This window comes from Hypanus sabinus, chromosome 29 (genome assembly GCF_030144855.1).
Source record: "Hypanus sabinus isolate sHypSab1 chromosome 29, sHypSab1.hap1, whole genome shotgun sequence".
Taxonomy (NCBI): Eukaryota; Metazoa; Chordata; class Chondrichthyes; order Myliobatiformes; family Dasyatidae; genus Hypanus; species Hypanus sabinus.
The window spans coordinates 18488254-18509976 of NC_082734.1; the positions used below are offsets into that span (position 1 = coordinate 18488254).

General features: G+C 45.8%; 1 protein-coding gene across 2 annotated transcripts in view; it reads left to right on the forward strand.

Moving 5' to 3' along the window:
• The first annotated feature begins 7332 nt into the window (after positions 1–7332).
• Positions 7333–21723, forward strand: part of LOC132383088 (SUN domain-containing protein 2-like) — a 64730-nt gene continuing 50339 nt past the window's right edge. For both annotated transcript variants that reach the window (XM_059953868.1, XM_059953869.1), the window contains exon 1: positions 7333–7643. The gene's annotated coding sequence lies outside the window, so the exon portion shown is untranslated. The remainder of the gene's footprint in view (positions 7644–21723) is intronic.

A 21723-nucleotide genomic window follows, 5' to 3' on the forward strand; every position in this document is an offset into this window, starting at 1 on the left:
GTCAATAATTTGGATGACTGAATTGATGGCTGTGTGGCCAAGTTTGCAGACAATATGGAGACAAGTGGAGGGGCAGGTAGCTTTGAGGATGTAGAGAGGCTACAGAAGAACCTAGGCAGATTAGGAGAATGGGCAAAGTGGCAGATGGAATACAGTGTCAAGAAGTGTATGGTCATGCATGTTGGCAGAAGAAACAAAAGAGTAGGGAATTCATAATAAGAGGTGCAAAGGCACTTGGGAGGCCTAAAGGTTAACTTGTAGGTTGAGTTGGTGGTGAGGAAGGCAAATGTGATATTAGCATTCACTTCGAGAGGACTGGAATATAAAAGCAAGAATGTAACTTTGAGTCTTTATAAAGCACTGGTGAGGCCTCACTTGGAGCATTGTGAGCAGTTTTGGGCCCCTTATCTTCGAAAGAACGTGTTGAGACTGAAGAGGGTTCAAAGGAGGTTCATGAAAATGATTCCAGGATTGAATGGCTTGTCATATGAGGGGTGTATGATGGCTCTGGACCTCTATTCACTGGAATTGAGAAGAATGAGGGATGACCTCATTTAAACCTATCAAATGTTGAAAGGCCTTGATAGAGTGAATGTGGAGAGGATGTTTCCTTGGGTGGGGGAGTCTAAGACCAGAGGATGTAGTCTCAGAATAGAAGGGCATCCTTTTAGAACAAAGATAAGGAGGAATTTTTTTAGTGATGAATCTGTGGAATCCATTGGCACAGGTGGCTGTGGAAGCCAAGTTTTTGATTATATTTAAGACAGAGGTTGATAGGTTCTTAATTAGTCAGGACATGAAGGGAAACGGGGAGAAGATTGGGACTGAGAGAGAAAACAGATCAGCCTTGAAGAAATGGTGGAGTAGACTCAAAGGTCCACATGGCTAGTTCTGCTCCTATATCCTATGGTCTCATGGTCTTATTTGTCATCCCTCTCAATCCCATTCTCCTGCCTTCTCCCCATAACCTTTGATGCCCTTTCTAATCAACCTCCGCATGAGGGAGAAGACGAGGGAGAGGGTGAGGGAAAGTGGGAGTGGGTGATGGAGAGGGGAGAGGGTGAGGTTGAGGGAGATGGGGAAGGGGGGAGAGGGAAAGAGGAGGGGGAGGGGGAGAGAGAAGGTGAGGGTGAAGAAGAGGGTGAAGGAGAGCAGGAGAGGGTGAGGGAGAAGAGGAGAGGGGAGAGAGAGAGTAATGGTGAGTGAGATGGGGAGGGGAGGAGGAGGGGGGATGGAAAGGGGAAGGGATGGTGAGGGAAAGGGTAAGGGTGAGGGAGTGGGAGCAAGATGGAGGGAGGGAGAAGGATGAGAGGGAGGGAGATGGAGGAAAAGGGAGGAGAGGGATTGGGAGAGGGAAGGAAGGAGAGAGAGGGAGTGAGAGAAGGAAGGAGAGGAAGGTGGTCTATATTATAGCACCATTAACGTGGACATACCTTTCTTATTCCTGAGTTCCAGCCTTAAAGCCTTACTAGATGAGTTTTTCCATCTGTCCTGACTGAGCACTGCCGTGACATTTTCCCTGACTAGAAATGCCACTCTTCCCTCTTTAATCCCTCCCACTCTGTCGGGTCTAAAACAACATCACCCCAGAATATTGAGCTGCTGGTCCTGCCCCTCCTGTAACCAACTATCATTAATGGGTATAATATCATAATTCCATGTGTTGATCCATGCCCTGAGCTCATCTGCCTTTCCTACGATACTTCTTGCATTGAAATATATGCAGCTCAAAACACTAGTTGCAGCATGCTCAACCTTTTGGTTCCTGACTTTGTTTGAGGTCTTACCAACATCTGTCTCCACAACCTCTCCACTATTTTTTCTGGCACTCTGGTTCCCATCCCTGTATAACTCTAGTTTAACCCCCATTTCCAGCACCGCGTAGCACTATCAAACCTTCCTGCAAGGATATTAGGCCCCCACCAGATCAGGTACAAACTGTCTCTTCAGGTCCCATCTTTCTTCTCTGGAAGAGAGCCCAATAATCCAAAAATCCGGCATCCTCCCTCCTACACCGATTTCCTAGCCATGTATTAAACTGTATGATCTTCTTATTTTTGGCCTCATTAGCACGTGGCATGGGTAGCGATTCTGAGTTCACAGCCCTGGAAGTCCTGTCCTTTAGCTTAGCACCTAAATCCCTGAACTCACTTTGTAGAACCTCGTCACTCATCCTACTCATGTCATTGGTACCTACTGCTCACCCTCTCACTTAGGAATGCTGAGGACTTGATCCAAGATGTCTTGAACACTGGCACCAAGGAGGCACCATACCATCCAGAACCTCATTCCCGTCCACAGAAGCTCCTTTGTGTTCCCCTAACTAATAAATCCCTTATCACTACAACTCATCTCTTCTCTCCCTTTTCCTTCTGAGTCACAGAGCCAGACTCAGTGCCAGAGACCTGACCACAGTGACTTTCCTTTGCTAGGTCACCAAAAGTATCCAAACTGGTATGTTGAGGGGAAACTCTGCACTGGCTGTTTAAACCCCTTTTGCCACCCCAACTGTCACCCAGTATCTTGTGTCCCACATCTTGGATGTAACTTCCTCTCTATATGTCCTATTTTATCAACCCCCCCCCCCCTTCCTCAGCCTCCCAAAGCTATGGTGGTTAAAACGAGATTAAAATAGCCAAAGAGGAAGTACTTGATATAGTGACAAAGCAGATATTATACAGCCCGTTTGGGTGGGTCCCAGCTGCTGAGGCCATTGAGAATGGGAACTACACAGGTGCTCCAACATCTTCCAGGCTTCTTTGGATACAAGGGTGATGCCAGGGACCCAGGGTGTTTGCACTTGTTGGACTCATGTTCAAGAAAGGAGAGCGAGGGGTCATGGAATTCATTTATGATCCTGGGAAAAACTTTTAGAAGCAATAATATGGAAGTAAATTAATGTTTTCTTGGATGTGCAAGGAGTAACAAAAGAGATACCAACACTAGCACTAGAAGAGATTCTAGTAGGCAGACAAAACGCTGGAGGAACTCAGCAGATCAGGTAGCTTCCATGGAGGAGAATAAACAGCTGATGACTCGGGCCAAGAATCTCGATCAAGACAGGAAAGGAAGGGGGCAGAAGCCAGGAATAGAAGGTTAGGGGAGGAAAAGGAGTACAGGCCAGCAGGTGAGAAGTGAAAAGTCACATTCTGACAAGTTGGCCCATGGCCTTCTCTACTGCCATGTTAAGGCCAAAATTAGGTTGGAGGAGCAACACCAACCTTTGGGTCGCCTCCAACCTGATGGCACGAATATTAATATCTCTGTCTATTCTCCCTCCACCTTCTCTTATCTTCCCTTCTCTTCACCTGCCCATCAACTCCCTCTGGAACCCCTCCTCCTTTCCTTGTTTTCCTTGGCCCACTGTCCTCCCCTATTAGATTCCTTCTTCTTCAGCCCTTTGTCTCTTCCATCTATCACCCCACAGCTTTTTACTTCATCATATCCCTCACACACCCACTCACCTTCCCCCTCACCTGGCCTCACCCATCACCTACCAAAAGCGTCACAGCACAACTTTGTTCAATGCATCTCATATCTTTTTTGCAGAAACTAAAGATTTTTGAAATGTGTTTGAAGAAATGTCTTTAGTTCTTATCAGTAATATGGAAGCCCAAGTGACGAGGAACAACTGATAGAGCCGCAGTGTCACAGCGCCAGTGGCCTGAGTTCCATCCTACCCTCCGGTGAGTTTGTCTGTTCTCTCTGTGACCATGTGGGTTTCATTTGGGTGCTCTGGTTTCCTACCACATCCCAATAATGTTTGGGTTGATAGGTTGACTGGTCAGTGTAAATTGCCCCCACTGTGAATGGTAGAATCTGGGGGAAGTCGATGAGAATATGGAAGAATTAAGTAAATGGGATTATTGTAGTATCAATGATAGTTGATAGATGACTCCATGACTCTTTGAGCTGTGGTGGTGTCTGTCTGTGTGTCTTGGACCACCAGAGGAAGCCCATAGAGAGCTCAGGCTGCAGTACCAGTATGCGAAAGACTTTGGGATGTTGAGCAGAATCTGAAAGAAATGTGCAGAGCATGTAAAAAGAGGAAGTATAAAAAACTGAACCACCAACAGTGAAAAGCTGATGGGAATGGGAGGAAATAAAGCATATAAAACACAGTGCAGGAAACCATAAAGACATGGATTCATAGAGCCCCTTGGCCCACCCCATCCATAGCTGCCATCCAATGCCATCAATCTTATTTCCCAGCACTCAGCCTGTGGTCTTCTTGCTCATCTAAATATGACAGCCTCTAACTCCACCGCCCTGTCAGATTTCAACTAGCATCTAGGTGAAAAGATTCATCCTCATATTACTCTAAATCGTCTATCCTTTACCTCAAGCCCAATGCCAAGGTTTCTTGGTAACTAGAGCGACTCACAAAGGCGCTGGAGGAACGCAGTTTATCAGTATCTACTCCATCCATACCTAGCATAACATTGTCCTTCCTCAGGACCTTCGTCTCCAGCCCAATCTATCCAGACATTCCCAATGACTGGAAAATTCCAGCCCAGGCAGAATCTCTTCTGCATTCCCTGCATTCCCGGCTAATGAAGGCAAAACTTCTGTGTATCTCTTCAGGCTCAAAGACAGCTTCTACCCCGCTGTTGTAAGACTATTAATTCCCAAGCACAGTAAGTTGGACTCTTGATCTCACAATCTACCTGGTGGAATCAGCCAGTCCATTACAGGTGAAACCCTCCCCACCATTGACTACATTTAAATGGAGCACTGTCACAAGAAAGCAGCACCAATCATCACAAAAACACTCCATCCTCTAGTCCATGTTCCCTTCTCACTGCTATCATTGGACAGTAGGTACAAAGGCCTTAGGTGCCAAACCGCCAGGTCAATTATTACTCTACAACTACCTGTGTGGATAGCTTAATTCACCATGACTCCCAACTGATTCTATGATCTACAGATTCATTTTCAAGGACTCTTTACAATTCATGTTCTCAGCATTATTTGTACTTAAATCCAAAAAATACTCACACCACCAGGTTCAGGAACAACTACTGCCCCACAACCAGCAGGCTCTTGAACAAAAGGGCATAACTACACTCCCTTGCCCATCCATTGAGATGTTCCTACAAACAGTGGTCTCACTTTAAGGATACCTTATCTTGTTATTTCATGTTCTCGTTATTTATTCATTCATTCATTCATTCATTCATTCATTCATTCATTCATTCATTTATTTATTTATTTATTTATTTATTTATTCATTCATTCATTCATTCATTCATTCATTCATTCATTCATTCATTCATTCATTCATTCATTTATTTATTTATTTATTTATTTATTTATTTGCATTGGCACGGTTTATGTCTTCTGCACTCTGGTTAATCTTTCATTGATCATAAGACATAGGAACAGAATTAGGCTATTCAGCCCATCGAGTCTGCTCTGCCATTCCATCATGACTGATCCCGGATCCTACTCAACCCCATACACCTGCCCACTCACCATATCCTTTGATGCCCTGACCAATCAGGAAACGATCAACTTCTGCCTTAAATATACCATCATGTTATAGTTACTATTCTATAGACTTGCTGAGTATATCCACAGAAATATTAATCTCAGGGTTGTTAATGGTGACATGTATGTACTTTAATAATAACATTTACTTTTTGATTTTGTTTATTTGCAGTTTGCCTTCTTTTACACATTGCTATTCGTTAGTCTTTGCCTGTTTATCTATAGTTATTTTGCAAAATTCTATTGTACTTTTCCTGTAAGTGCTGGGAAGAAAAATGAACTGTAAGGTGATATACTTTGACAATAAATTTACATTGAAATTTGAACTTTAAACCCCATTGCGACATTTTCCCTTACCCTGTACCTGCAATACACTCTCTCTGTAGCTGTTACACTTTATTCTGCATTGTTACTGCTTTATCCTGTTTTATCTCAATACAGTACACTGTGTAATTATCTTATCTGTAAGAGCAGAACGCAAGACAATCTTTTCACTGTGTCTTGTTACATGTGACAATAATGAACCAACTCCAATTCCAGTTCCATTTCCCGTGCTGCTGTCCTCGGGGCTCCTTGGACTTACAAAGGGCCATTTGTTCCTCAATACTCTCTAGGTTTGTATCATTCATTATGTACATCTTAACCTTTCTTAGTCCTTCCAAAACGCATCACCTCACACTTACCGCCTGCCGTTGCACTTCCTGTGTTACCAAATGATTCGTATTGCTTGTGATGCCTGGATGTGGCAAACTCAATGTCAAGTTTGACATTTAGACATCAAAGACGTTCCAAGAGGGGAAAGAAGATTAAAGGTGAGCTGGGTAGGCAACAAATTATTTTATAAACAATGCAGCATACCGGACCTCTGAGCACAGAGCCAGGAAGTTACAGTAAACGTCAATGAGCTATCATTTGAATGCTCTGTTGTGTTCTGTGTCCAGTCCTAGGCTCCCCAAGGTTCTGAAGGATGGTAAGGTTTTGGAGAGAGCGCAAAGGGATTTACTGGAACGTTCCAGAAATGAGGAATTAGTACATGGCTGGGCGAGGGAAGGTGAAAACGTTTCTTTGGAACTGAGCAGATATCAAAACTGAATAAGAGAATATCTGCAGATGCTGGAAATCCAAGCAACAGACACAAAATGCCGGAGGAACTCTTGGCACCATCTATGGAAAAAAGTATAGTCGACGTTTCCCGTTGAGACCCTTCAATAAAACTGCGAAGGGTTTAAATAAAGAGAAGCTATTTGCAGTGACTGAGGGTTTGATAGTCAGAGATAACGATTTAAAGTAGCTGCAAAACAAAGTAAAGAAACAAGGGGAGTTTCAGGGTTGTATACTGCGTTCATACTTTGATAATAAATGTACTTCGAAACATGTCTTACAGGAATGGCAAGCACTCGGAACCGCCAGCTTGGTGGGCTAGTTAATGGATACAGATCAAGAAGGGAATTGGTTTATAATAGAAAGGGGTGGATTTGTGCAAAGAGAATGTTGCCCTTTGAAAGAGCAAATGGGTCAAAAGTAGATTAGTGTTATCAGGAATCCCACCCTGCAGCATAATTGGAAAGTTTAGGCAAATTTGTGCTTTTCATTGTTATCCAATAACTCTTTCCCCATTGACTTAAGTCCTGCCAACCCAGAGCTTTTCCAAGGGCCCTTGTGTGCCTGTCTCTTTAATTCGCTGCCCGCCGAACCGTCATAATAACACACACCAGAAAATGTTGCTTTTGAATACGGTAGCCAATAAGAAAAAAAAGATGTTTTTGATTGACGGAAGATTGCCCAATAGACGCGGTGACCCGGCCTGCCGTTGTGCGGTGAACGACGTCTGATTGGAGGGAAGGCAGTGTTGCAGATGCGGTTCACCTGAAGCGGCGGGCGGTTGCTGCTATTATCCCAGTGTCTGCGAGCTCGGCGGTGATGAGGAGATCTGCACCCTGCTCCAAACGTGTTTGAAGCGGCTGCGCTGTGCTGTGCTGCCGGGCCCCGAGGAGGCCTGCCGTGAGAACCCGTTATCTGCGGTGCTACTTGGGAAGGTTGCATCTCATTTCCGTTGGGCGCACCTTCTCGGCTCCTGCCTTTCTGGAGGGGCATTCGGCTCGCCGGCGGGCGGCTCCTGATGCTGGCAACGTGACCGAGGAGGCTCTGGACAGGTGACCGCTTATCCTGGGGTTCTGTGGGTGGGAATCAGTGGCACTCCTCCAGCAGTCTCCGCCTTCGGTATGAACAAACGAGAGCCCCATCCGATCTGGGGCACTTTACCACTAAGTGCATGGAGATGTCATAGGAGATGCTAATATTAGACAGTACTAAAAAGATTAAGATGCATTACAGCTGAGAGGATTTTCTGTTCTTTTTCTGGGACTTTAACTTTGGATCATGGGAGAACAATATGTTCCCAATTCTCCAGTTCTGATGAAAGGTCTCGGCCCGAAACGTCGAAGTTTGCTCTTGCCTGACCTGCTGAGTTCCTCCAGCATTTCGCGTGTTGCTTTGGAGAGAGAAGCACTGTCGACGTTTCAGGCCGAGACCCTTCGTCAGGACAGAGTCCACCAGCACTTTGTGTTGTCTGAAACTTACATTCTCTGTTTATGACCCTGTATTAATACCAGATTCTAGCCCCCTGTCCACTGGTCTCACTTTGAGTGAACTGGTTTCAGTATCTCAGGCCTGGTGTGACTACGGTGAATTGAGTTTGTTGGCTTGTAGTGTTTCGGCTCTTAAGATAGGTAGGTACTTTATTGATCCCCTAGGAAATTAGTGTCACAGTATCAGTACAAGTGCACAGATATACAAGTATTAGAAGAGAAGAAAGAAAGAAAAAATAAGTTATCTCAAACAATCTACGGGGTGGGGGGGTTGGTGTGGGGGTGTAGAATCACTTTCCCAGCTATAAGTTGACTGATTATAAAGCCTCATGGCTGAGGGTAAGAATGACCTCATACAGCGCTCCTTGGAACAGGCTTAGTCTATTACTGAAAGTGCTCCTCTGTTCAGCCAAGGTGACATGCAGAGGGTGAGAAACATTGTCTAGAATTGCCAGGGTTTTGCGGAGGGTCCTTTGTTCTACCACAGCCTCTAGTGGGTCCAGTTTGATTCCTATAACAGAGCCAGCCTTTCTAATCAGTTTATTGAGCCTGTTGGCATTACCCATGTTAATGCCATTGCCCCAGCACACCACCACATAGAAGATTGTACTGGCGACAACAGGCTGGTAGAACATGTGAAGGAGAGACCTGCATACTCCGAAGGACCTCAGTCTCCTCAAGAAGTAGAGGTGACTTTGGCCCTTCTTGTACACAGCCTCTGTGTTGCTGCTCCACTCAAGTCTGTCATCCAGTAGCACCCCCAGGTACTTGTAGATCCTCACCACACCCATGACTCACCATCAATAGTCAGCATCTAAGGAGTTTTGTAACCATGCTCACCTGGTGCTGGGATGATGTCAGGTAGCAAACTTCTCTTGTCCTTTGAATGCACGAGGGGTACCAGGTGACTTGGATTCATATTGCGGGGGTTAAAGAACTGTCAATGGTGGGGAGGAAAGCTGTTAAAGAAAAAACCTGGGGTGAAGTGACTTTGGGGGAAAATGTGAATTTACCAAAACCACTAGAGTTTAACAAGGTTGACGAGCGGCAGTGTGCTGTAGGGATAAGTTTTATCCCCTGTTGCTTGTTTGTAGAAACAGGTGTTTCTACATGTGGAAGTAGATGCCAGTAAGTTTGCAGCAGGGGCAGGACTGGCAGCTTAGTATTCTGGGTTTCTGTTGTTTTTGACGTGATGTGGGGGGTGGGGGAGTGGTGTTACTAGTCAGGGAAAATGACATGGCAGTGCTCAGTCAGGACTCGTCTAGTGAAGTTTTATGGGTGGAACTGAGTAAAGGAAAGGTATGATGATGTTAATTGGGCTATATTGTAGACCACCCAACAGTCCACCAGACTTAGAGGAACACATGTATAGAGATCACAGACTATTGTAAGAAACATGAGGTTCTTAAAGTAGGTGATTTTAATTTGCCTCATTGACTGGGAATACCATTCTGTAGAAGGACTAGATGGGATAGAGTTTGTCAAATGTGTTCAGAAAGTTTCCTTGGTCAGTATGTATAAGTCCCAACAAGAGAGAGTGCACGATACTTGATCTGCTGTTAGGGCGGTTGACAGAAGTTTCTGTTGGGGAGCAGTTTGCACCTTCTGATCATAATGCCATTTGTTTCAAAATAAATATGTTAAAAAAAGATGGGTCTGGACTGTTGGTTGAGATTCTAAATTGGAGAAAAGCCAATTTTGATGGTATCGGAAAGGACCTGGCTAATGTGGATCGGGACAGGCTGTTTTCTGGCTAAGGTGTACATAGTAAGTGGCAGGTCTTCAAGAGTGAAATGTTGAGAGTACAAAGCTTGTACGCGCCTGTCGGAATAAAAGAGAAGGATAGCAGTTTTAGGGAACCTTGGTGTTCAAGAGTTATTGAGGCCCAGGTTAAGAAAAATATGGAAGTTCATAGCAGGTATAAGCAGATAGGAACAAATGAGATACTTGAGTATAAGAAGTGCAAGAGAACATGAGGAGTGAAATCAGGAGGGTTTAAGAGGAGATATGAGGTTATTCTAGCAGACAAGATAAAGGCTTTTACAGATATGTTAAGAGCAAAAGGATTGCTAGGGACAAAATTAGTCCTCTGGAAGATCAGAATAGTAATCTATGTGTGAACCCAGAAGAGATGGGAGAGATCTTAAATGAATTTTTTACATCTGTATTTACTCAGATGGACACAGTCAATAGACATGAGTCAAAGGAGCAGTGAGGTTGTGGACCCTATACAGGTTACAGAGGATGAGGTTGTTGCTGTCTTGAGGCAAATCAGTGTGGACAAATCCCCAGGGCCTGACGAGGTGTTCCCTCGGATCCTGTGGGAGGCAGGTGCAGAAACTGCTGGGGCCCTACCAGAGATGGGTAGTGACAGGTGAGGTACTACAGGATTGGGGGATAGCTAATGGTGTTCCATTGTTTAAGAAAGGTTCTAAGAATAAACCATAAAATGATAGGCCAGTGAGCCTGACATCAGTAGTGGGTAAGTTATTGAAAGGTATTCTGAGAGACTGGATATATGAATATTTGGATAGACAGTGAATAATTAGGGATCATCCATGTGGCTTTCTATGTGGTAGACCATGTCTAACCAATCTTGCAGTCTTTCAAGGAAGTTACCTGGAAAGTAAGCAAAGGCAAGGAAGTGGATGCTGCCTGTGTGGACTTAAGCAAAACTTTTGATTAGGTCTCGCATCGGAGGTTGGTCAAGAAGGTACAGTCGCTTGGCATTCAAGATGAAGTAGTAAAATGGATTATACATTGGCTTTGCGGGAGAAGCCGGAGAGTGGTAGTAGATGATTGTTGCCTCTCTGACTGGAGGTCTGTGACTAGTGGAATGCTGCAGGGATCGGTGGCTGGTCTATGTCAGCGATCTGGATGATGATATGGTTAACTGGATCAGCAAATTTGTGGATGTCCCCAAGATTGAATGTGTAGCAGACAGCAAGGAAGACTATCAAAGCTTGAAGCGGGATCTGGACAGGTGAAAAATGGCAGATGGAATTTTAATCCAGCCAAGTGTGAGGTGTTGCACTTTGGGAGACCAGCCAGAGTAGGTCGTACACAGTGAGTGGAAGGGCACTGAGGAGTGGGATAAAACAAAGGGTTGCAGGTCTATAATTCATTGAACGTGGCTTCACAGGTAGATAGGGTTGTAAAGAAAGCTTTTGGCACATTGGCACATAGGTCAAAATATTGAGTACTTTGGGATGTTGTATGGAAGGTTGTATAAGATGTTGGTGAAATCTAATTTGGAGTATTGTGTGCAGTTTTGCTCACCTACGAACAGGAAAGATGTAAATAAGGTTGAAAGAATGCAGAGAAAATTTACATGGTGTTGCTGGGAATAGAGGACCTGAATTATAAGGAAAGATTGAATTGGTTAGAACTTTATTCCTCACAATGTAGAAGATTGAGGGTAGATTTGATAGAGGTACACATAATTCTGACAGGTATAGATAGGGTAAATACAAGCAAGCTTTTTCCAGTGAGTATGGGTGAGACTGCAACTCAAAGTAATGGGTTAAGGGTGAAAGGTGTAATGTTTTAGGGGAACATGAGGGGAAACTTCTTCACTCAGAGGGTGGTGAGAGTGTGGAACAAGCTGGCAGTGCAAGTGGTTGATGCGATTTTGATTTCAGCGCTTTTAAGAGGTTCGGACAGGAAGGGTATGAAGGACTATGGTCTGAGAGAGGGTCGATGGGACTTGGGTGTTTAAATTGTTCTGCATGGACTGGATGGGCCAAACGGCCTGTTTGTGCTGTAGTTTTCCGTGACTCTTAAGCATATGGATGACACCAAAATTGGTTGTAGTGTGGTGGAGAGTAAAGAAAGTTGTCTAAGATTACAACAGGAATCAGATCAACTGGGAAAGTGGGTGGAGTTTAACATACAGTGTGAAGTGATGTACTTTGAGAAGTTAAACCAGGGCTCGGGAATATTGTAAATAGAGAGACCCGGGGTACAAATACATAGTTTCTTTACAGTGGCAACACAAGTAGAAAGAGTGGAGAAGGCATGTTTCCCTTTATTGCTCAGGAGTTGAGGCATCATGCCTCAGCTGTACAAGACTTTGAGGAGACCAAACTTTCCAAGGTTTCAAAGGTACATTTAATGTCAGAGAAATGTATACAAATGCCTTTTCTTCGCAACCATCCACGAAAACAGGAGTGCCCCCAAAGAAAAAATGACAGTTAAATGTTAGAACCCCAAAGTCCCACCCAACTCCTCTCCCTCATGCGCATAAGCAGCATCAAGCAGCGATCCCCCCTCCCCCCACCGGCAAAAGAAACATCGGCACCCACCACCTAGCACTCAAGCGTGAGTGCAGCAACATCAAAGACACAGACTTGCCGTACTCCAAAGACTACTTGTTCATCTGGTATTCGACATACCACAGGGAGAATAAGGGAGAAAGAGGTGTGTCAGTTTCACAGCGAGAGAGGACACATAACAAACAACTCGCTGGTTTACAAAGTTAGAAGTTAGAAGTCCGTTGTGTTGCTTTTTCCGAGCTCTGTGCCCAAAGATCTCAGATCTCCGGACACACAGCTGTAGATCTTCTGACTTCCCCCCGACACATCAATCTCCTGCAGTGACACTGACCCATCTCCAGAGCCATGAGATCTCTGCCCTAAGAAGGTGGGCTGTGCTCTTAGGCCATGTCCTTGGCATGCCGAATAACAGCCGGTCGTGGAACCCTGAGAGTGGGTCCCATTCCCACAAAGAACAATTGTCAGCATGTAAGTCCAGGTCAGGGTCTTCAAAAGAACCCTAAAAGGGTAAAATAGGGATGTTAAAGATGGAAATAGAGCTGTTTCTGAAGATGAAAGCAAAGGAGTCGCAGTTAGGTGCCATTAATCCTCCTAAGCTCCTCCTCCTCCTGAGTATTTTTCACAGAGTGGCGATTATATGGAACAAGCTGCCAGAGGAAGTGGTTGAAGTGGGGACAGCTGCAATGTTTAAGAGACAATGGACAGGTTCATAGATTGTAAAGCTTTAGAAGGATGAGTGCCAACATAGGCAAATGCGACTAGCTAAGTAGGCAACTTGGTGAATGTGAAAGTGTTGGGGGAAGGGGTTTATTTCCATGCTGTTTAAATCTATGACAGAGTACAGTCTTTCAAGGAGAGCAGATTCATGTAATACAAATACTTTATTGTCACCAAACAATTGATACTAGAGCGTACAATCATCACAGTGATATTTGTTTCTGCGCTTCGCGCTCCCTGAAGTACAAATCAAAGTAAATATAATAAAAATTTAAATTATAAATCATAATTAGAAAACAGAAAAAAGGAAGTACGGTAGTGCAAGTCAGGTCCGGATATTTGGAAGGTACAGCTCAGATCTGGGTCAGGATCTGTTCAGCAGTCTTATCACAGTTGGAAAGAAGCTGTTCCCAAATCTGGCCTTACGTATGTTCAAGCTCCTGAACCTTCTCCTGGAGGGAAGTGGGACAAAAAGTGTGTTGGCTGGGTGGGTCATGTCCTTGATTATCCTGGCAGCACTGCACTGACAGCGTGCGGTGTAAAGTGAGTCCAAGGATGGAAGATTGGTTTGTGTGATGTGCTGGGCTATGTTCACGATCTTCTGCAACTTCTTCCGGTCTTGGACAGGACAACTTCCATACCAGGTTGTGTTGCACCCTAGAAGAATGCTTTCTACAGTGCACCTATAAAAATTAGTGAGGGTTTTAGGGGACAGGGCAAATTTCTTCAGCTTTCTCGGGAAGCAAAGGCGCTGGTGGGCCTTCTTGGCAGTGGACTCTGCTTGGTTAGACCAAGTCAGGTCATTTGTGATATTAACCCCGAGGAACTTAAAGCTTTTGACCTTTTCCACCTGCGCACCATCGATGTAGATGGGGTCGTGTGGTCCGCTACTCTTTCTGAAGTCAACAACCAATTCCTTCATCTTGCTGACGTTGAGGGATATTGTCTTCGCACCATGCCACCAGGTTCTTAATTTCCTCTCTGTGCTCAGACTCATCATTACCCAAGATGCGGCCTACAATTGTGGTGTCATCAGCAAACTTATATATTGAGTTTGATGGAAACTTGGCTGCACAATCATGGGTACAGCAGGGGGCTGAGTACACAGCCTTGTGGGGCACCAGTGCTCAGAGTGATTGTAGAGGAGAGCTTAACCCCTATCTTTACAGCCTGGGTCCTGACTGTGAGGAAGTTGAAGATCCACCTGCAGGTCTGAGTGCTAAGACCCAGGTCTGGAGATTCGGAATCAGTTTAATTGGAATAATGCTATTAAAGGCAGAGCTGTAGTCGATGAAAAGGAGCCTTACATATGCGTCTTTATTCTCCAGGTGTTCTAAGGAGGAATGTAGTGCCAGAGAGATGGCATCTGCCATTGATCTGTTGCTCCAGTAGGCGAATTGCAAAGCATCGAGTTGATCGGTAGGTTATGGTTGATGTGTGCCATAACCAATCGCTCGAAGCACTTCATAGCAATTGATGTTAGAGCCACAGGTCAATAGTTATTCAGGCATGCCACCTTGCTTTTCTTTGGCACTGGGATTATCGTTGCCTTCTTAAAACATGAGGGGATCTTAGACTGAAACAGGGAGCAGTTGAAGATGTCAGCAAACTCCAGCTAGCTCGCTTGCACAGGCCTGGAGAACCTGTCCCGGGATGCCATCTGGGCCCATTGCCTTCCTTGGATTTATCATCAGGAAGGCTCTTCTAACGTCTTCCTTGGTGATGATGAATCTCGATGCCACCAGGCCCAGTTTATCCGGAGGGGGCGGGACACTCCCCTTCTGTTCGAATCTTGCGTAGAATACGTTAAGTTCATCAGGAAGAGAAGCACTACAGTTATTGATATTCCCAGCCTTTTCTTTGTGCCCAGTGATCTCATTTAGACCCTGCCATAGTCTACTGGCATCCCTCTGGTTAGCCTGGGCTTCCAACCTGGCTCGATATTGCCTCTTGGCGTCCTTAATGGCTTTCCGGAGTTCACACCTGGATTCCGTGTAGCGACTGGTATCGCCGGACCTAAAAGCTGCAGCTCTAGCCTTCAAAAGGGACTGGACCTCATAATTCATCCAAGGCTTCCAGTTAGGGAATACTTGGATCATCTTGCGAGACACACAGTCCTCTGTACATTTCCAGATAAAGTCCATAACAGCTGAGGTATACTCATTGAGGTTAGCTGCTGAGTCCTTGAATACTAACCTGTCCACCGATTCAAAGCAGACACGGAGGACCTCATCCGTTTCCTCTGTCCAACGCGACACCACTTTTGACACCGTGACCTCCCGCTTCAGTTTCTGTTTGTAAGCCAGGAGGAGGAGTACGGCCTGATGGTCCGATTTTCTGAAGTGAGGTCATTGGACAGAACGGTAGGCATCATTGACTACTGTGTAGCAGTGGTCAAGTATATTCAGGCTTCTAGTGGAGCAGGAGACATGTTGGTATAACTTTGGCAGCGCTTTTCTGAGGTTGGCCTGGTTAAAGTCCCCGGCTGTAATGAGCAAAGCCTCCGGATACCTGGTCTCAAGTTCACTGATGTTGGCATACAGTGTATTCACAGCACACTCCACGTCCGCCTGGGGGGAATGTAGACTGCTGTCAGTATTACCAGGGTGAATTCCCGTGGCAGATATTAAGGACGACACTTCACCGAGAGATGTTCCAGGTCCGGACTGCAGGAGCTTGTCAGTGCCACTGTGTCCGAGCACCACTCAGTGTTGATCAGTAGGCAGACTCCACCTACCTTTGTCTTGCCTGAAGATGCCATATGGTCCATCCGATGGACTGAAAATCCCTTTGGTCGGATGGCACAGTTGGGCGTGGCAGGGTCTCTGTGAAACAGAATACACAGCAGTTCTGCATCTCCCTGCAGTAGGTGAGTCTCCCTTTAAGATCATCTGCCTTGTTCTCTATGGCTTGCACATTAGCTAGTAGGATGGTGGGCAGAGGGATCCTAAAGCCCCTCCGCTTCAATCTGACCAGCAGCCCAGCTCTTTTCTCACGCTTCCTCGGTAATTTGTGCATCTTTCCAGGTTTCCATTGATGAAGTGTGTTGCTGGCAGCTCTTTGAGGTTGGTGGACGCGTCCCGCGGGGATCGATCAGCGGGTCATGTCATCGGGCGCTCCAGGTCGGGCTGAGTGACGGGGGAGGCTCCGCTGCCACTTCCAACTGTCGGGGGCCCGGGCTGTCGATCAGGTCGGGCCCCAAAGCCGACACTTAATCCCGGAGGTCAGGGCTGCCGGTTGAAACAAGCCCGTGAGCTGTGTCACGGTTGCGGAGGCCTCCGCTCTAGCCGAGCCCCGGGCTCGATTTCCGAGGTCGGTGGCAGAGGCCTCACTTCCGGCAGCTGTGGATAGCCACCAACGAGACTCTACGGTGGTCGCTCCAGGGAAATGTCTGGGGTATCTTGAGGTCTCCGACATCACTTCTGTGTGCTCGTTTGCTTCGGAGAGGTGCTGGTCGGAATGGGCCATGTCTCTAGGCACTCCAACACGGCAGCAGGCCGCGGATCTCTGGGAACGTGGTGGACCTCGGACCAGGCCTCGACGATCGGGTCTAGGTACGGTCTGGAGTTGAACCAATTCTGGCGCGTCAGTGATCTCCAGCTGGGTCAGTAACTTCGCCAGGGTGTTGTTCATCTTGCTAGATGTAGCAAATTGGAGGTTTAGAAGGGTTTCTCAGGTATAGGATAGTGTAGAGGGCAGTTTGCTCGGCAGAGCACGCACAGAGTCGCCAATTAAAATTTAAATTTAAATTTAGGATTATATTTAAATATATGAACAGCTGGTTAGACCTACACCATAGTTAGCTAATTCTTGATGTTAAGAGTGTAGGAGCATTGACAATAAGTCATAGGAGGTGGATTGGGCCATTTGGCACATTGAAAGGCGAAGCAGATTCAATCATGGCTGATTTATTAATCCCTCTCAACCCCATTCTTCTGCCTTCTCCCTGTAGCCTTTGCCATTACTAATCAGCCTCAGTTTTAAAAAAGCCCATGACTTGGCATCTACAGCTGCCTGTGGCAAAGAATTCCACAGATTCTGGCTAAAAAATTGCTGTCCATCTCTGTTTTAAAGGGATAATTCTGTATTCTGAGGCTTTGCCCCTTGGTCCTAGACTACCCAACTAACATTCTCTTCCACGTCCACCCTATCCAGGCCTTTCAGTATTCAATAAGTTTCAATGAATCCCAGCGAGTCAAGGCCAAGAGCTATCAAATGCTTCTTGTATGTCAAACCCATCATTCTTGTGAACCTCCTCAGGACCTTTTCCAATGAGCATGCCTTTCCCAGATAAGGGGGTGCAATTCTCCAAGGGCAGTCTGACCATTGCCTTATGAAGCCTCAGCGTTGCATCCTTGATTTCTGTATTCTAGTCCTCTGAAACACATCCTGTCTTGAACAAGCCTTTCTAGTGCCTGCACCAAGGTTGTTTTTTATATGCAGCACAAGGAACTGGAGTTGAGCTGATTTCTGCTGTCACTGTGCAATTGTGATGTCAGCTGTGGGTCCCAATTTGCATTTCCATTGTTACCTCAGGTAAATTAGTCAGACTATGGGTGGAACTAGATGTGATAGAAGAAACTGTGCCGATTACCCAACACATGCTACCGAAGACCAGAGGAAATCCTGTCTCTCAGTAATCTTAATTTTTTACTGATTCAGTACTTAGGATCTCTGACTGAGTTTGCCATAATTTGACCAATTACATTAAGGGAAGGAGGGGAAGAATTGCTGAAATGTGCACACAAGATTGATTGTGGTTCTTCCAGGCTGAAGGAATTGCTGGAATCTTGAGAATGTAGTGGTTTAAGTGGAGAATGTGTAATGAGAGAGCATCTTGAAAATAACTATTGTATTCAAAGGTTTTGTTAAGTACAGAAACATTGTTCAGTGATCTGTATGAAAGTGTGTGTCAGCAATTGCACCTGAAAATAGGATTTTGCCTTTCTTTAGTGTGATAACGCACTATGTATCACCAGGGAGGGGGCGGGAGGGAGAGGGTGGGATAGAGAGAGACAGACAGACAGAGGGAGAAGATGGAATGAAAGCGATGGAGAGAAAAAGGGAAGGGGAGAGAAGTGGAGAGGGAGGGAGAGGATGAAAAGAAAGAGGTGCAGTGGGAGGGGGAAGAGAAAGAGGGAGTGAGAAAGGGGAGAATAGAAACAGAACATAACAGAGTTAGGCTTGATAATAAAGGAGAGTATGAGGGTATAAACACTCAGATGAGGTTAGAAGGAAAATATATAGACGATAGGAGGTTGAATTTCAGAATGCTGTGGACCTTTAAAGGAAAATTGACAGTACAAGGGATGTCAATGGTGCAGCCAGTTGGGTGCCAGAAACTGAGATCTGTACTTGATGTGGTGACAAGGCAGATATTGTCCTGCCTGGATGGGTGGACAACCGTTGATAGCAATAAGAGTGGAAATTACCCACATTTTCCAGGCTTCTTTTGGATACAAGGATGGTGCCAGGGACCCAGAGAGTTTGCATTTATTAGCACCTCATTCAAGAAAAGAGAGAGGCCACGGTATTCGTTTATGATCTTGGGGAAAACTTTTGGAAACTATATGGAAGTAAATTAACATCATCTTGGATGTGCAATGAGTAATAAAAGAGACACGAACACTAGCACAAGAAGCGATTCTACATGTGCTGGAGATCTTCAGCAGCACACACAAAATGCTGGAGGGTCCCAGCAGATCAGATCACATCCATGGAGGGGAATAGACAGTCGGCGATTTAGGCCAAAACCTTTGAGCAGGACTGGAAAGTTAGGGGGCAGAAGTCAGGAAAAGCTTAGGGGAGGGAAAGGGAGTACAAGCTGGCAGGTGGTAGGTGAGATGTCCTATTTGGACATGTTGTTATATTGCCTTTTCTGTTGCCAGGATACCTTGTTGCCATGACGAGGCCAAACTTGATTTCGAAGAGCAACACCTCATATTCCAAATTGGTAGCCTCCAACCTGGTGGCGTGAACATCAATATCTCTAACTATTCGCCATTCCCCTTCTCTCATTTTCCATTCTAGCTACCCTCCATCACCCCTTCTGTTCACCTGCCCATCACCTCCCTCTGGAAACTCCCCCCCCCCCCCCCCCGTTTCCTTTAATGTCCTTGGTCCACTGTCCTCCCCTATTAGATTCCTCCTTCTTCTATCCTTCACCTCTTCCACCTATCACCTCCCAGTTTTTTACTTCAGATTTGCTTTTTTTCTTCCAAAATAACTAAAAGGTTTGCAAGATGTTTGAAATGTCTTTAGTTCTTTTCAGTAATATGGAAGCCCAAGTGACAAGAGGAACAACTGATAGAGCCGCAGTGTCCACAGCGCCAGTGGCCTGAGTTCCATCCTGCCCTCCGGGGCAGTCAATGTGGAGTTTGTACGTTCTCTCTGTGACCCATGTGTAAATTGCACCCCTACTGTGAGTGGTAGAACCTGGGGGAAGTTGATGAAAATGTGGCTGTCAACACAGTCACACGCAGGCACCAGATCACAAAGGTGGTTAGACTGTTGAGGAAGTGTTTTCTCTTTTTTAAAAAAAAAAGAAATGCGTATCAGATCAGAAGCAAGTGGGTTGTAAAATTCCTGCTGGGACCATCTGTGGTGTTGTGTCAGGACACCTTGTCGTCAGGAGGTCAGTGATGAGAGCAGAGATGAAATGGAGTTGAAGGGATTTGGGACTGAGTGAACCTGAACACTTGTGGAGCAGGCCAGGGGCAGGCTTGTGTAAAAATTGTGAAGGGTTTGCATAAAGTACAGGAAGAGAAACTGGTGGCAGAAGGACCAGTACCTTTTGGGCACAAGGTTATTAATGTGATTGGAAACGCCCACATTTTTCCTTATTTTCGGTAAGATTTTCTCTCCAGTGGATCTGGGAGCAGATCCAGCCAACCTTGTAAACAAACTAGAGAAATACAGGAAGTGCAATGTATTGCCAGCCAGTCGGTGGGGGTGGGGGTGGTTGTTTAGTGAACTGGGTTGCCCTTTCCAGAAGCAGGCAGTCAGTGGCTGTGATGCTGGGCATTGCTAACTAACTTTTCACCTACCAGACACAGTATCTGAAGGTCTTGTATCTGTGGGTGCACTCCCATCCCAGCTGAAAGTGCCTGTTTTTTGATAATGGGCCCCATATAGAATACTCAGACTTGTCATCCAGATAAAGAAAGCAAGAGGTGGAGAATGGTTTTCTGAAAAGAAGTTCTGCAGTGTAAATGCCTGTGAACAGTAGTTTTGTGGGTAGCTTTGTTGTCACGCAATCTGTGGCTGGTGTTTCAGATTTTATCTACTACTTGTTGAATAAGCTGGTGCTTTGAGTGGAAGCAGTGTTCTTGTTGGGGCTGGCGGCCTCTGGTTGAAAAGCTAAAAACATGTTGATGTTGGGAGTCTGACCTGAAAAAAGGAGGTTGTGAATACTGGGCAGGTCGGAGGAGAGCATTGAGAGTAGAGGTGTGGAAAACGGTTGAGAAGTGGTCAAGCTGAGTCAGCTGTGGAGGAGAGGAGGCCAAAGTTTAGGAAAAAGTAGACATCTTGGGGAACTGTAGAATCTGCCATCAGAGCAGATATGACAGCTAGTGGAAGTGCAGGTTAGGATGGAGACCGTGCAGGAAGCAGAGTGGAAGTGCAGGTTAGGATGGAGACCGTGCAGGAAGCAGAGTGGAAGTGCAGGTTAGGATGGAGACCGTGCAGGAAGCAGAGTGGAAGTGAAATTGAGGTATTTGTGAAAGATCATGGGTTTGTGATGGATATTGATCACTGACTGAGCTGAGCTGTTCATGATGAACACAATGCCAGTGGTTGCTGCTGGGCTAAGGCATGGGGGAAGTACTCCCAGCACGGACAGACCCGAACCCCGTTTCCTCTTTGTGCAGTTGAAGCTGCTGCATTGGAATATGGGAGTGAGATGGTGAGGATTGAACCTACGATGCCCAGGAGTGTGGCAATGCACGGAGGTACATGATTAATGCTGGGAGCTCATGTGGGACAACACCATGGCCCCCACCACACACACCCAGCAGCATATGGAGCTGTCCTTCATAGGGCCCCACACTGTTGTCTCAGGTCACAGGTTCCCGTCCATAACCCCACCCCCCCAATCCTAGTAGGAATGTGAGTGACTCCCACATGCTTCCCAGATCTCTTCTGAGACCCCTCCTCTGTGAGACTTTATAAATGACCCGGATGAGGAGGTAGAAGGGTAGGTTAGTAAATTTGCTGATAACACAGAAGTTGGGGGTGTTGTGGATAGTATGGAGGGTTGTCAGAGGTTACAGCAGGACATCAATAGGACGCGCAACTGGGCTGAGAAGTGGCACTTGGAGCTCAACATTAAATTTGAAGACAATATAATGTTAATGGTAAGAATCTTGGCAGTGTGGATGATCAGTGAGATCTTGGGGTCCATGTCCATAGGACATTCAAAGTGGCTGCGCAGGTTGACAGTGTTGTTAAGAAGGTGATGGCCTTCATCAACTGTAGGATTGATTTCAAGAGCTGTGAAGTAATGTTAGATCTATATAAGAACTTAGTTAGACCACACTTGGAGTACTATGCTCAGATCTGGCCACCTCACTACAGGAAGGACGTGGATACTATAGAGAGAGTGCAGAGGAGATTTAAAAGGATATTGCCTGGATTGGGGAGCACGCCTTATGAGA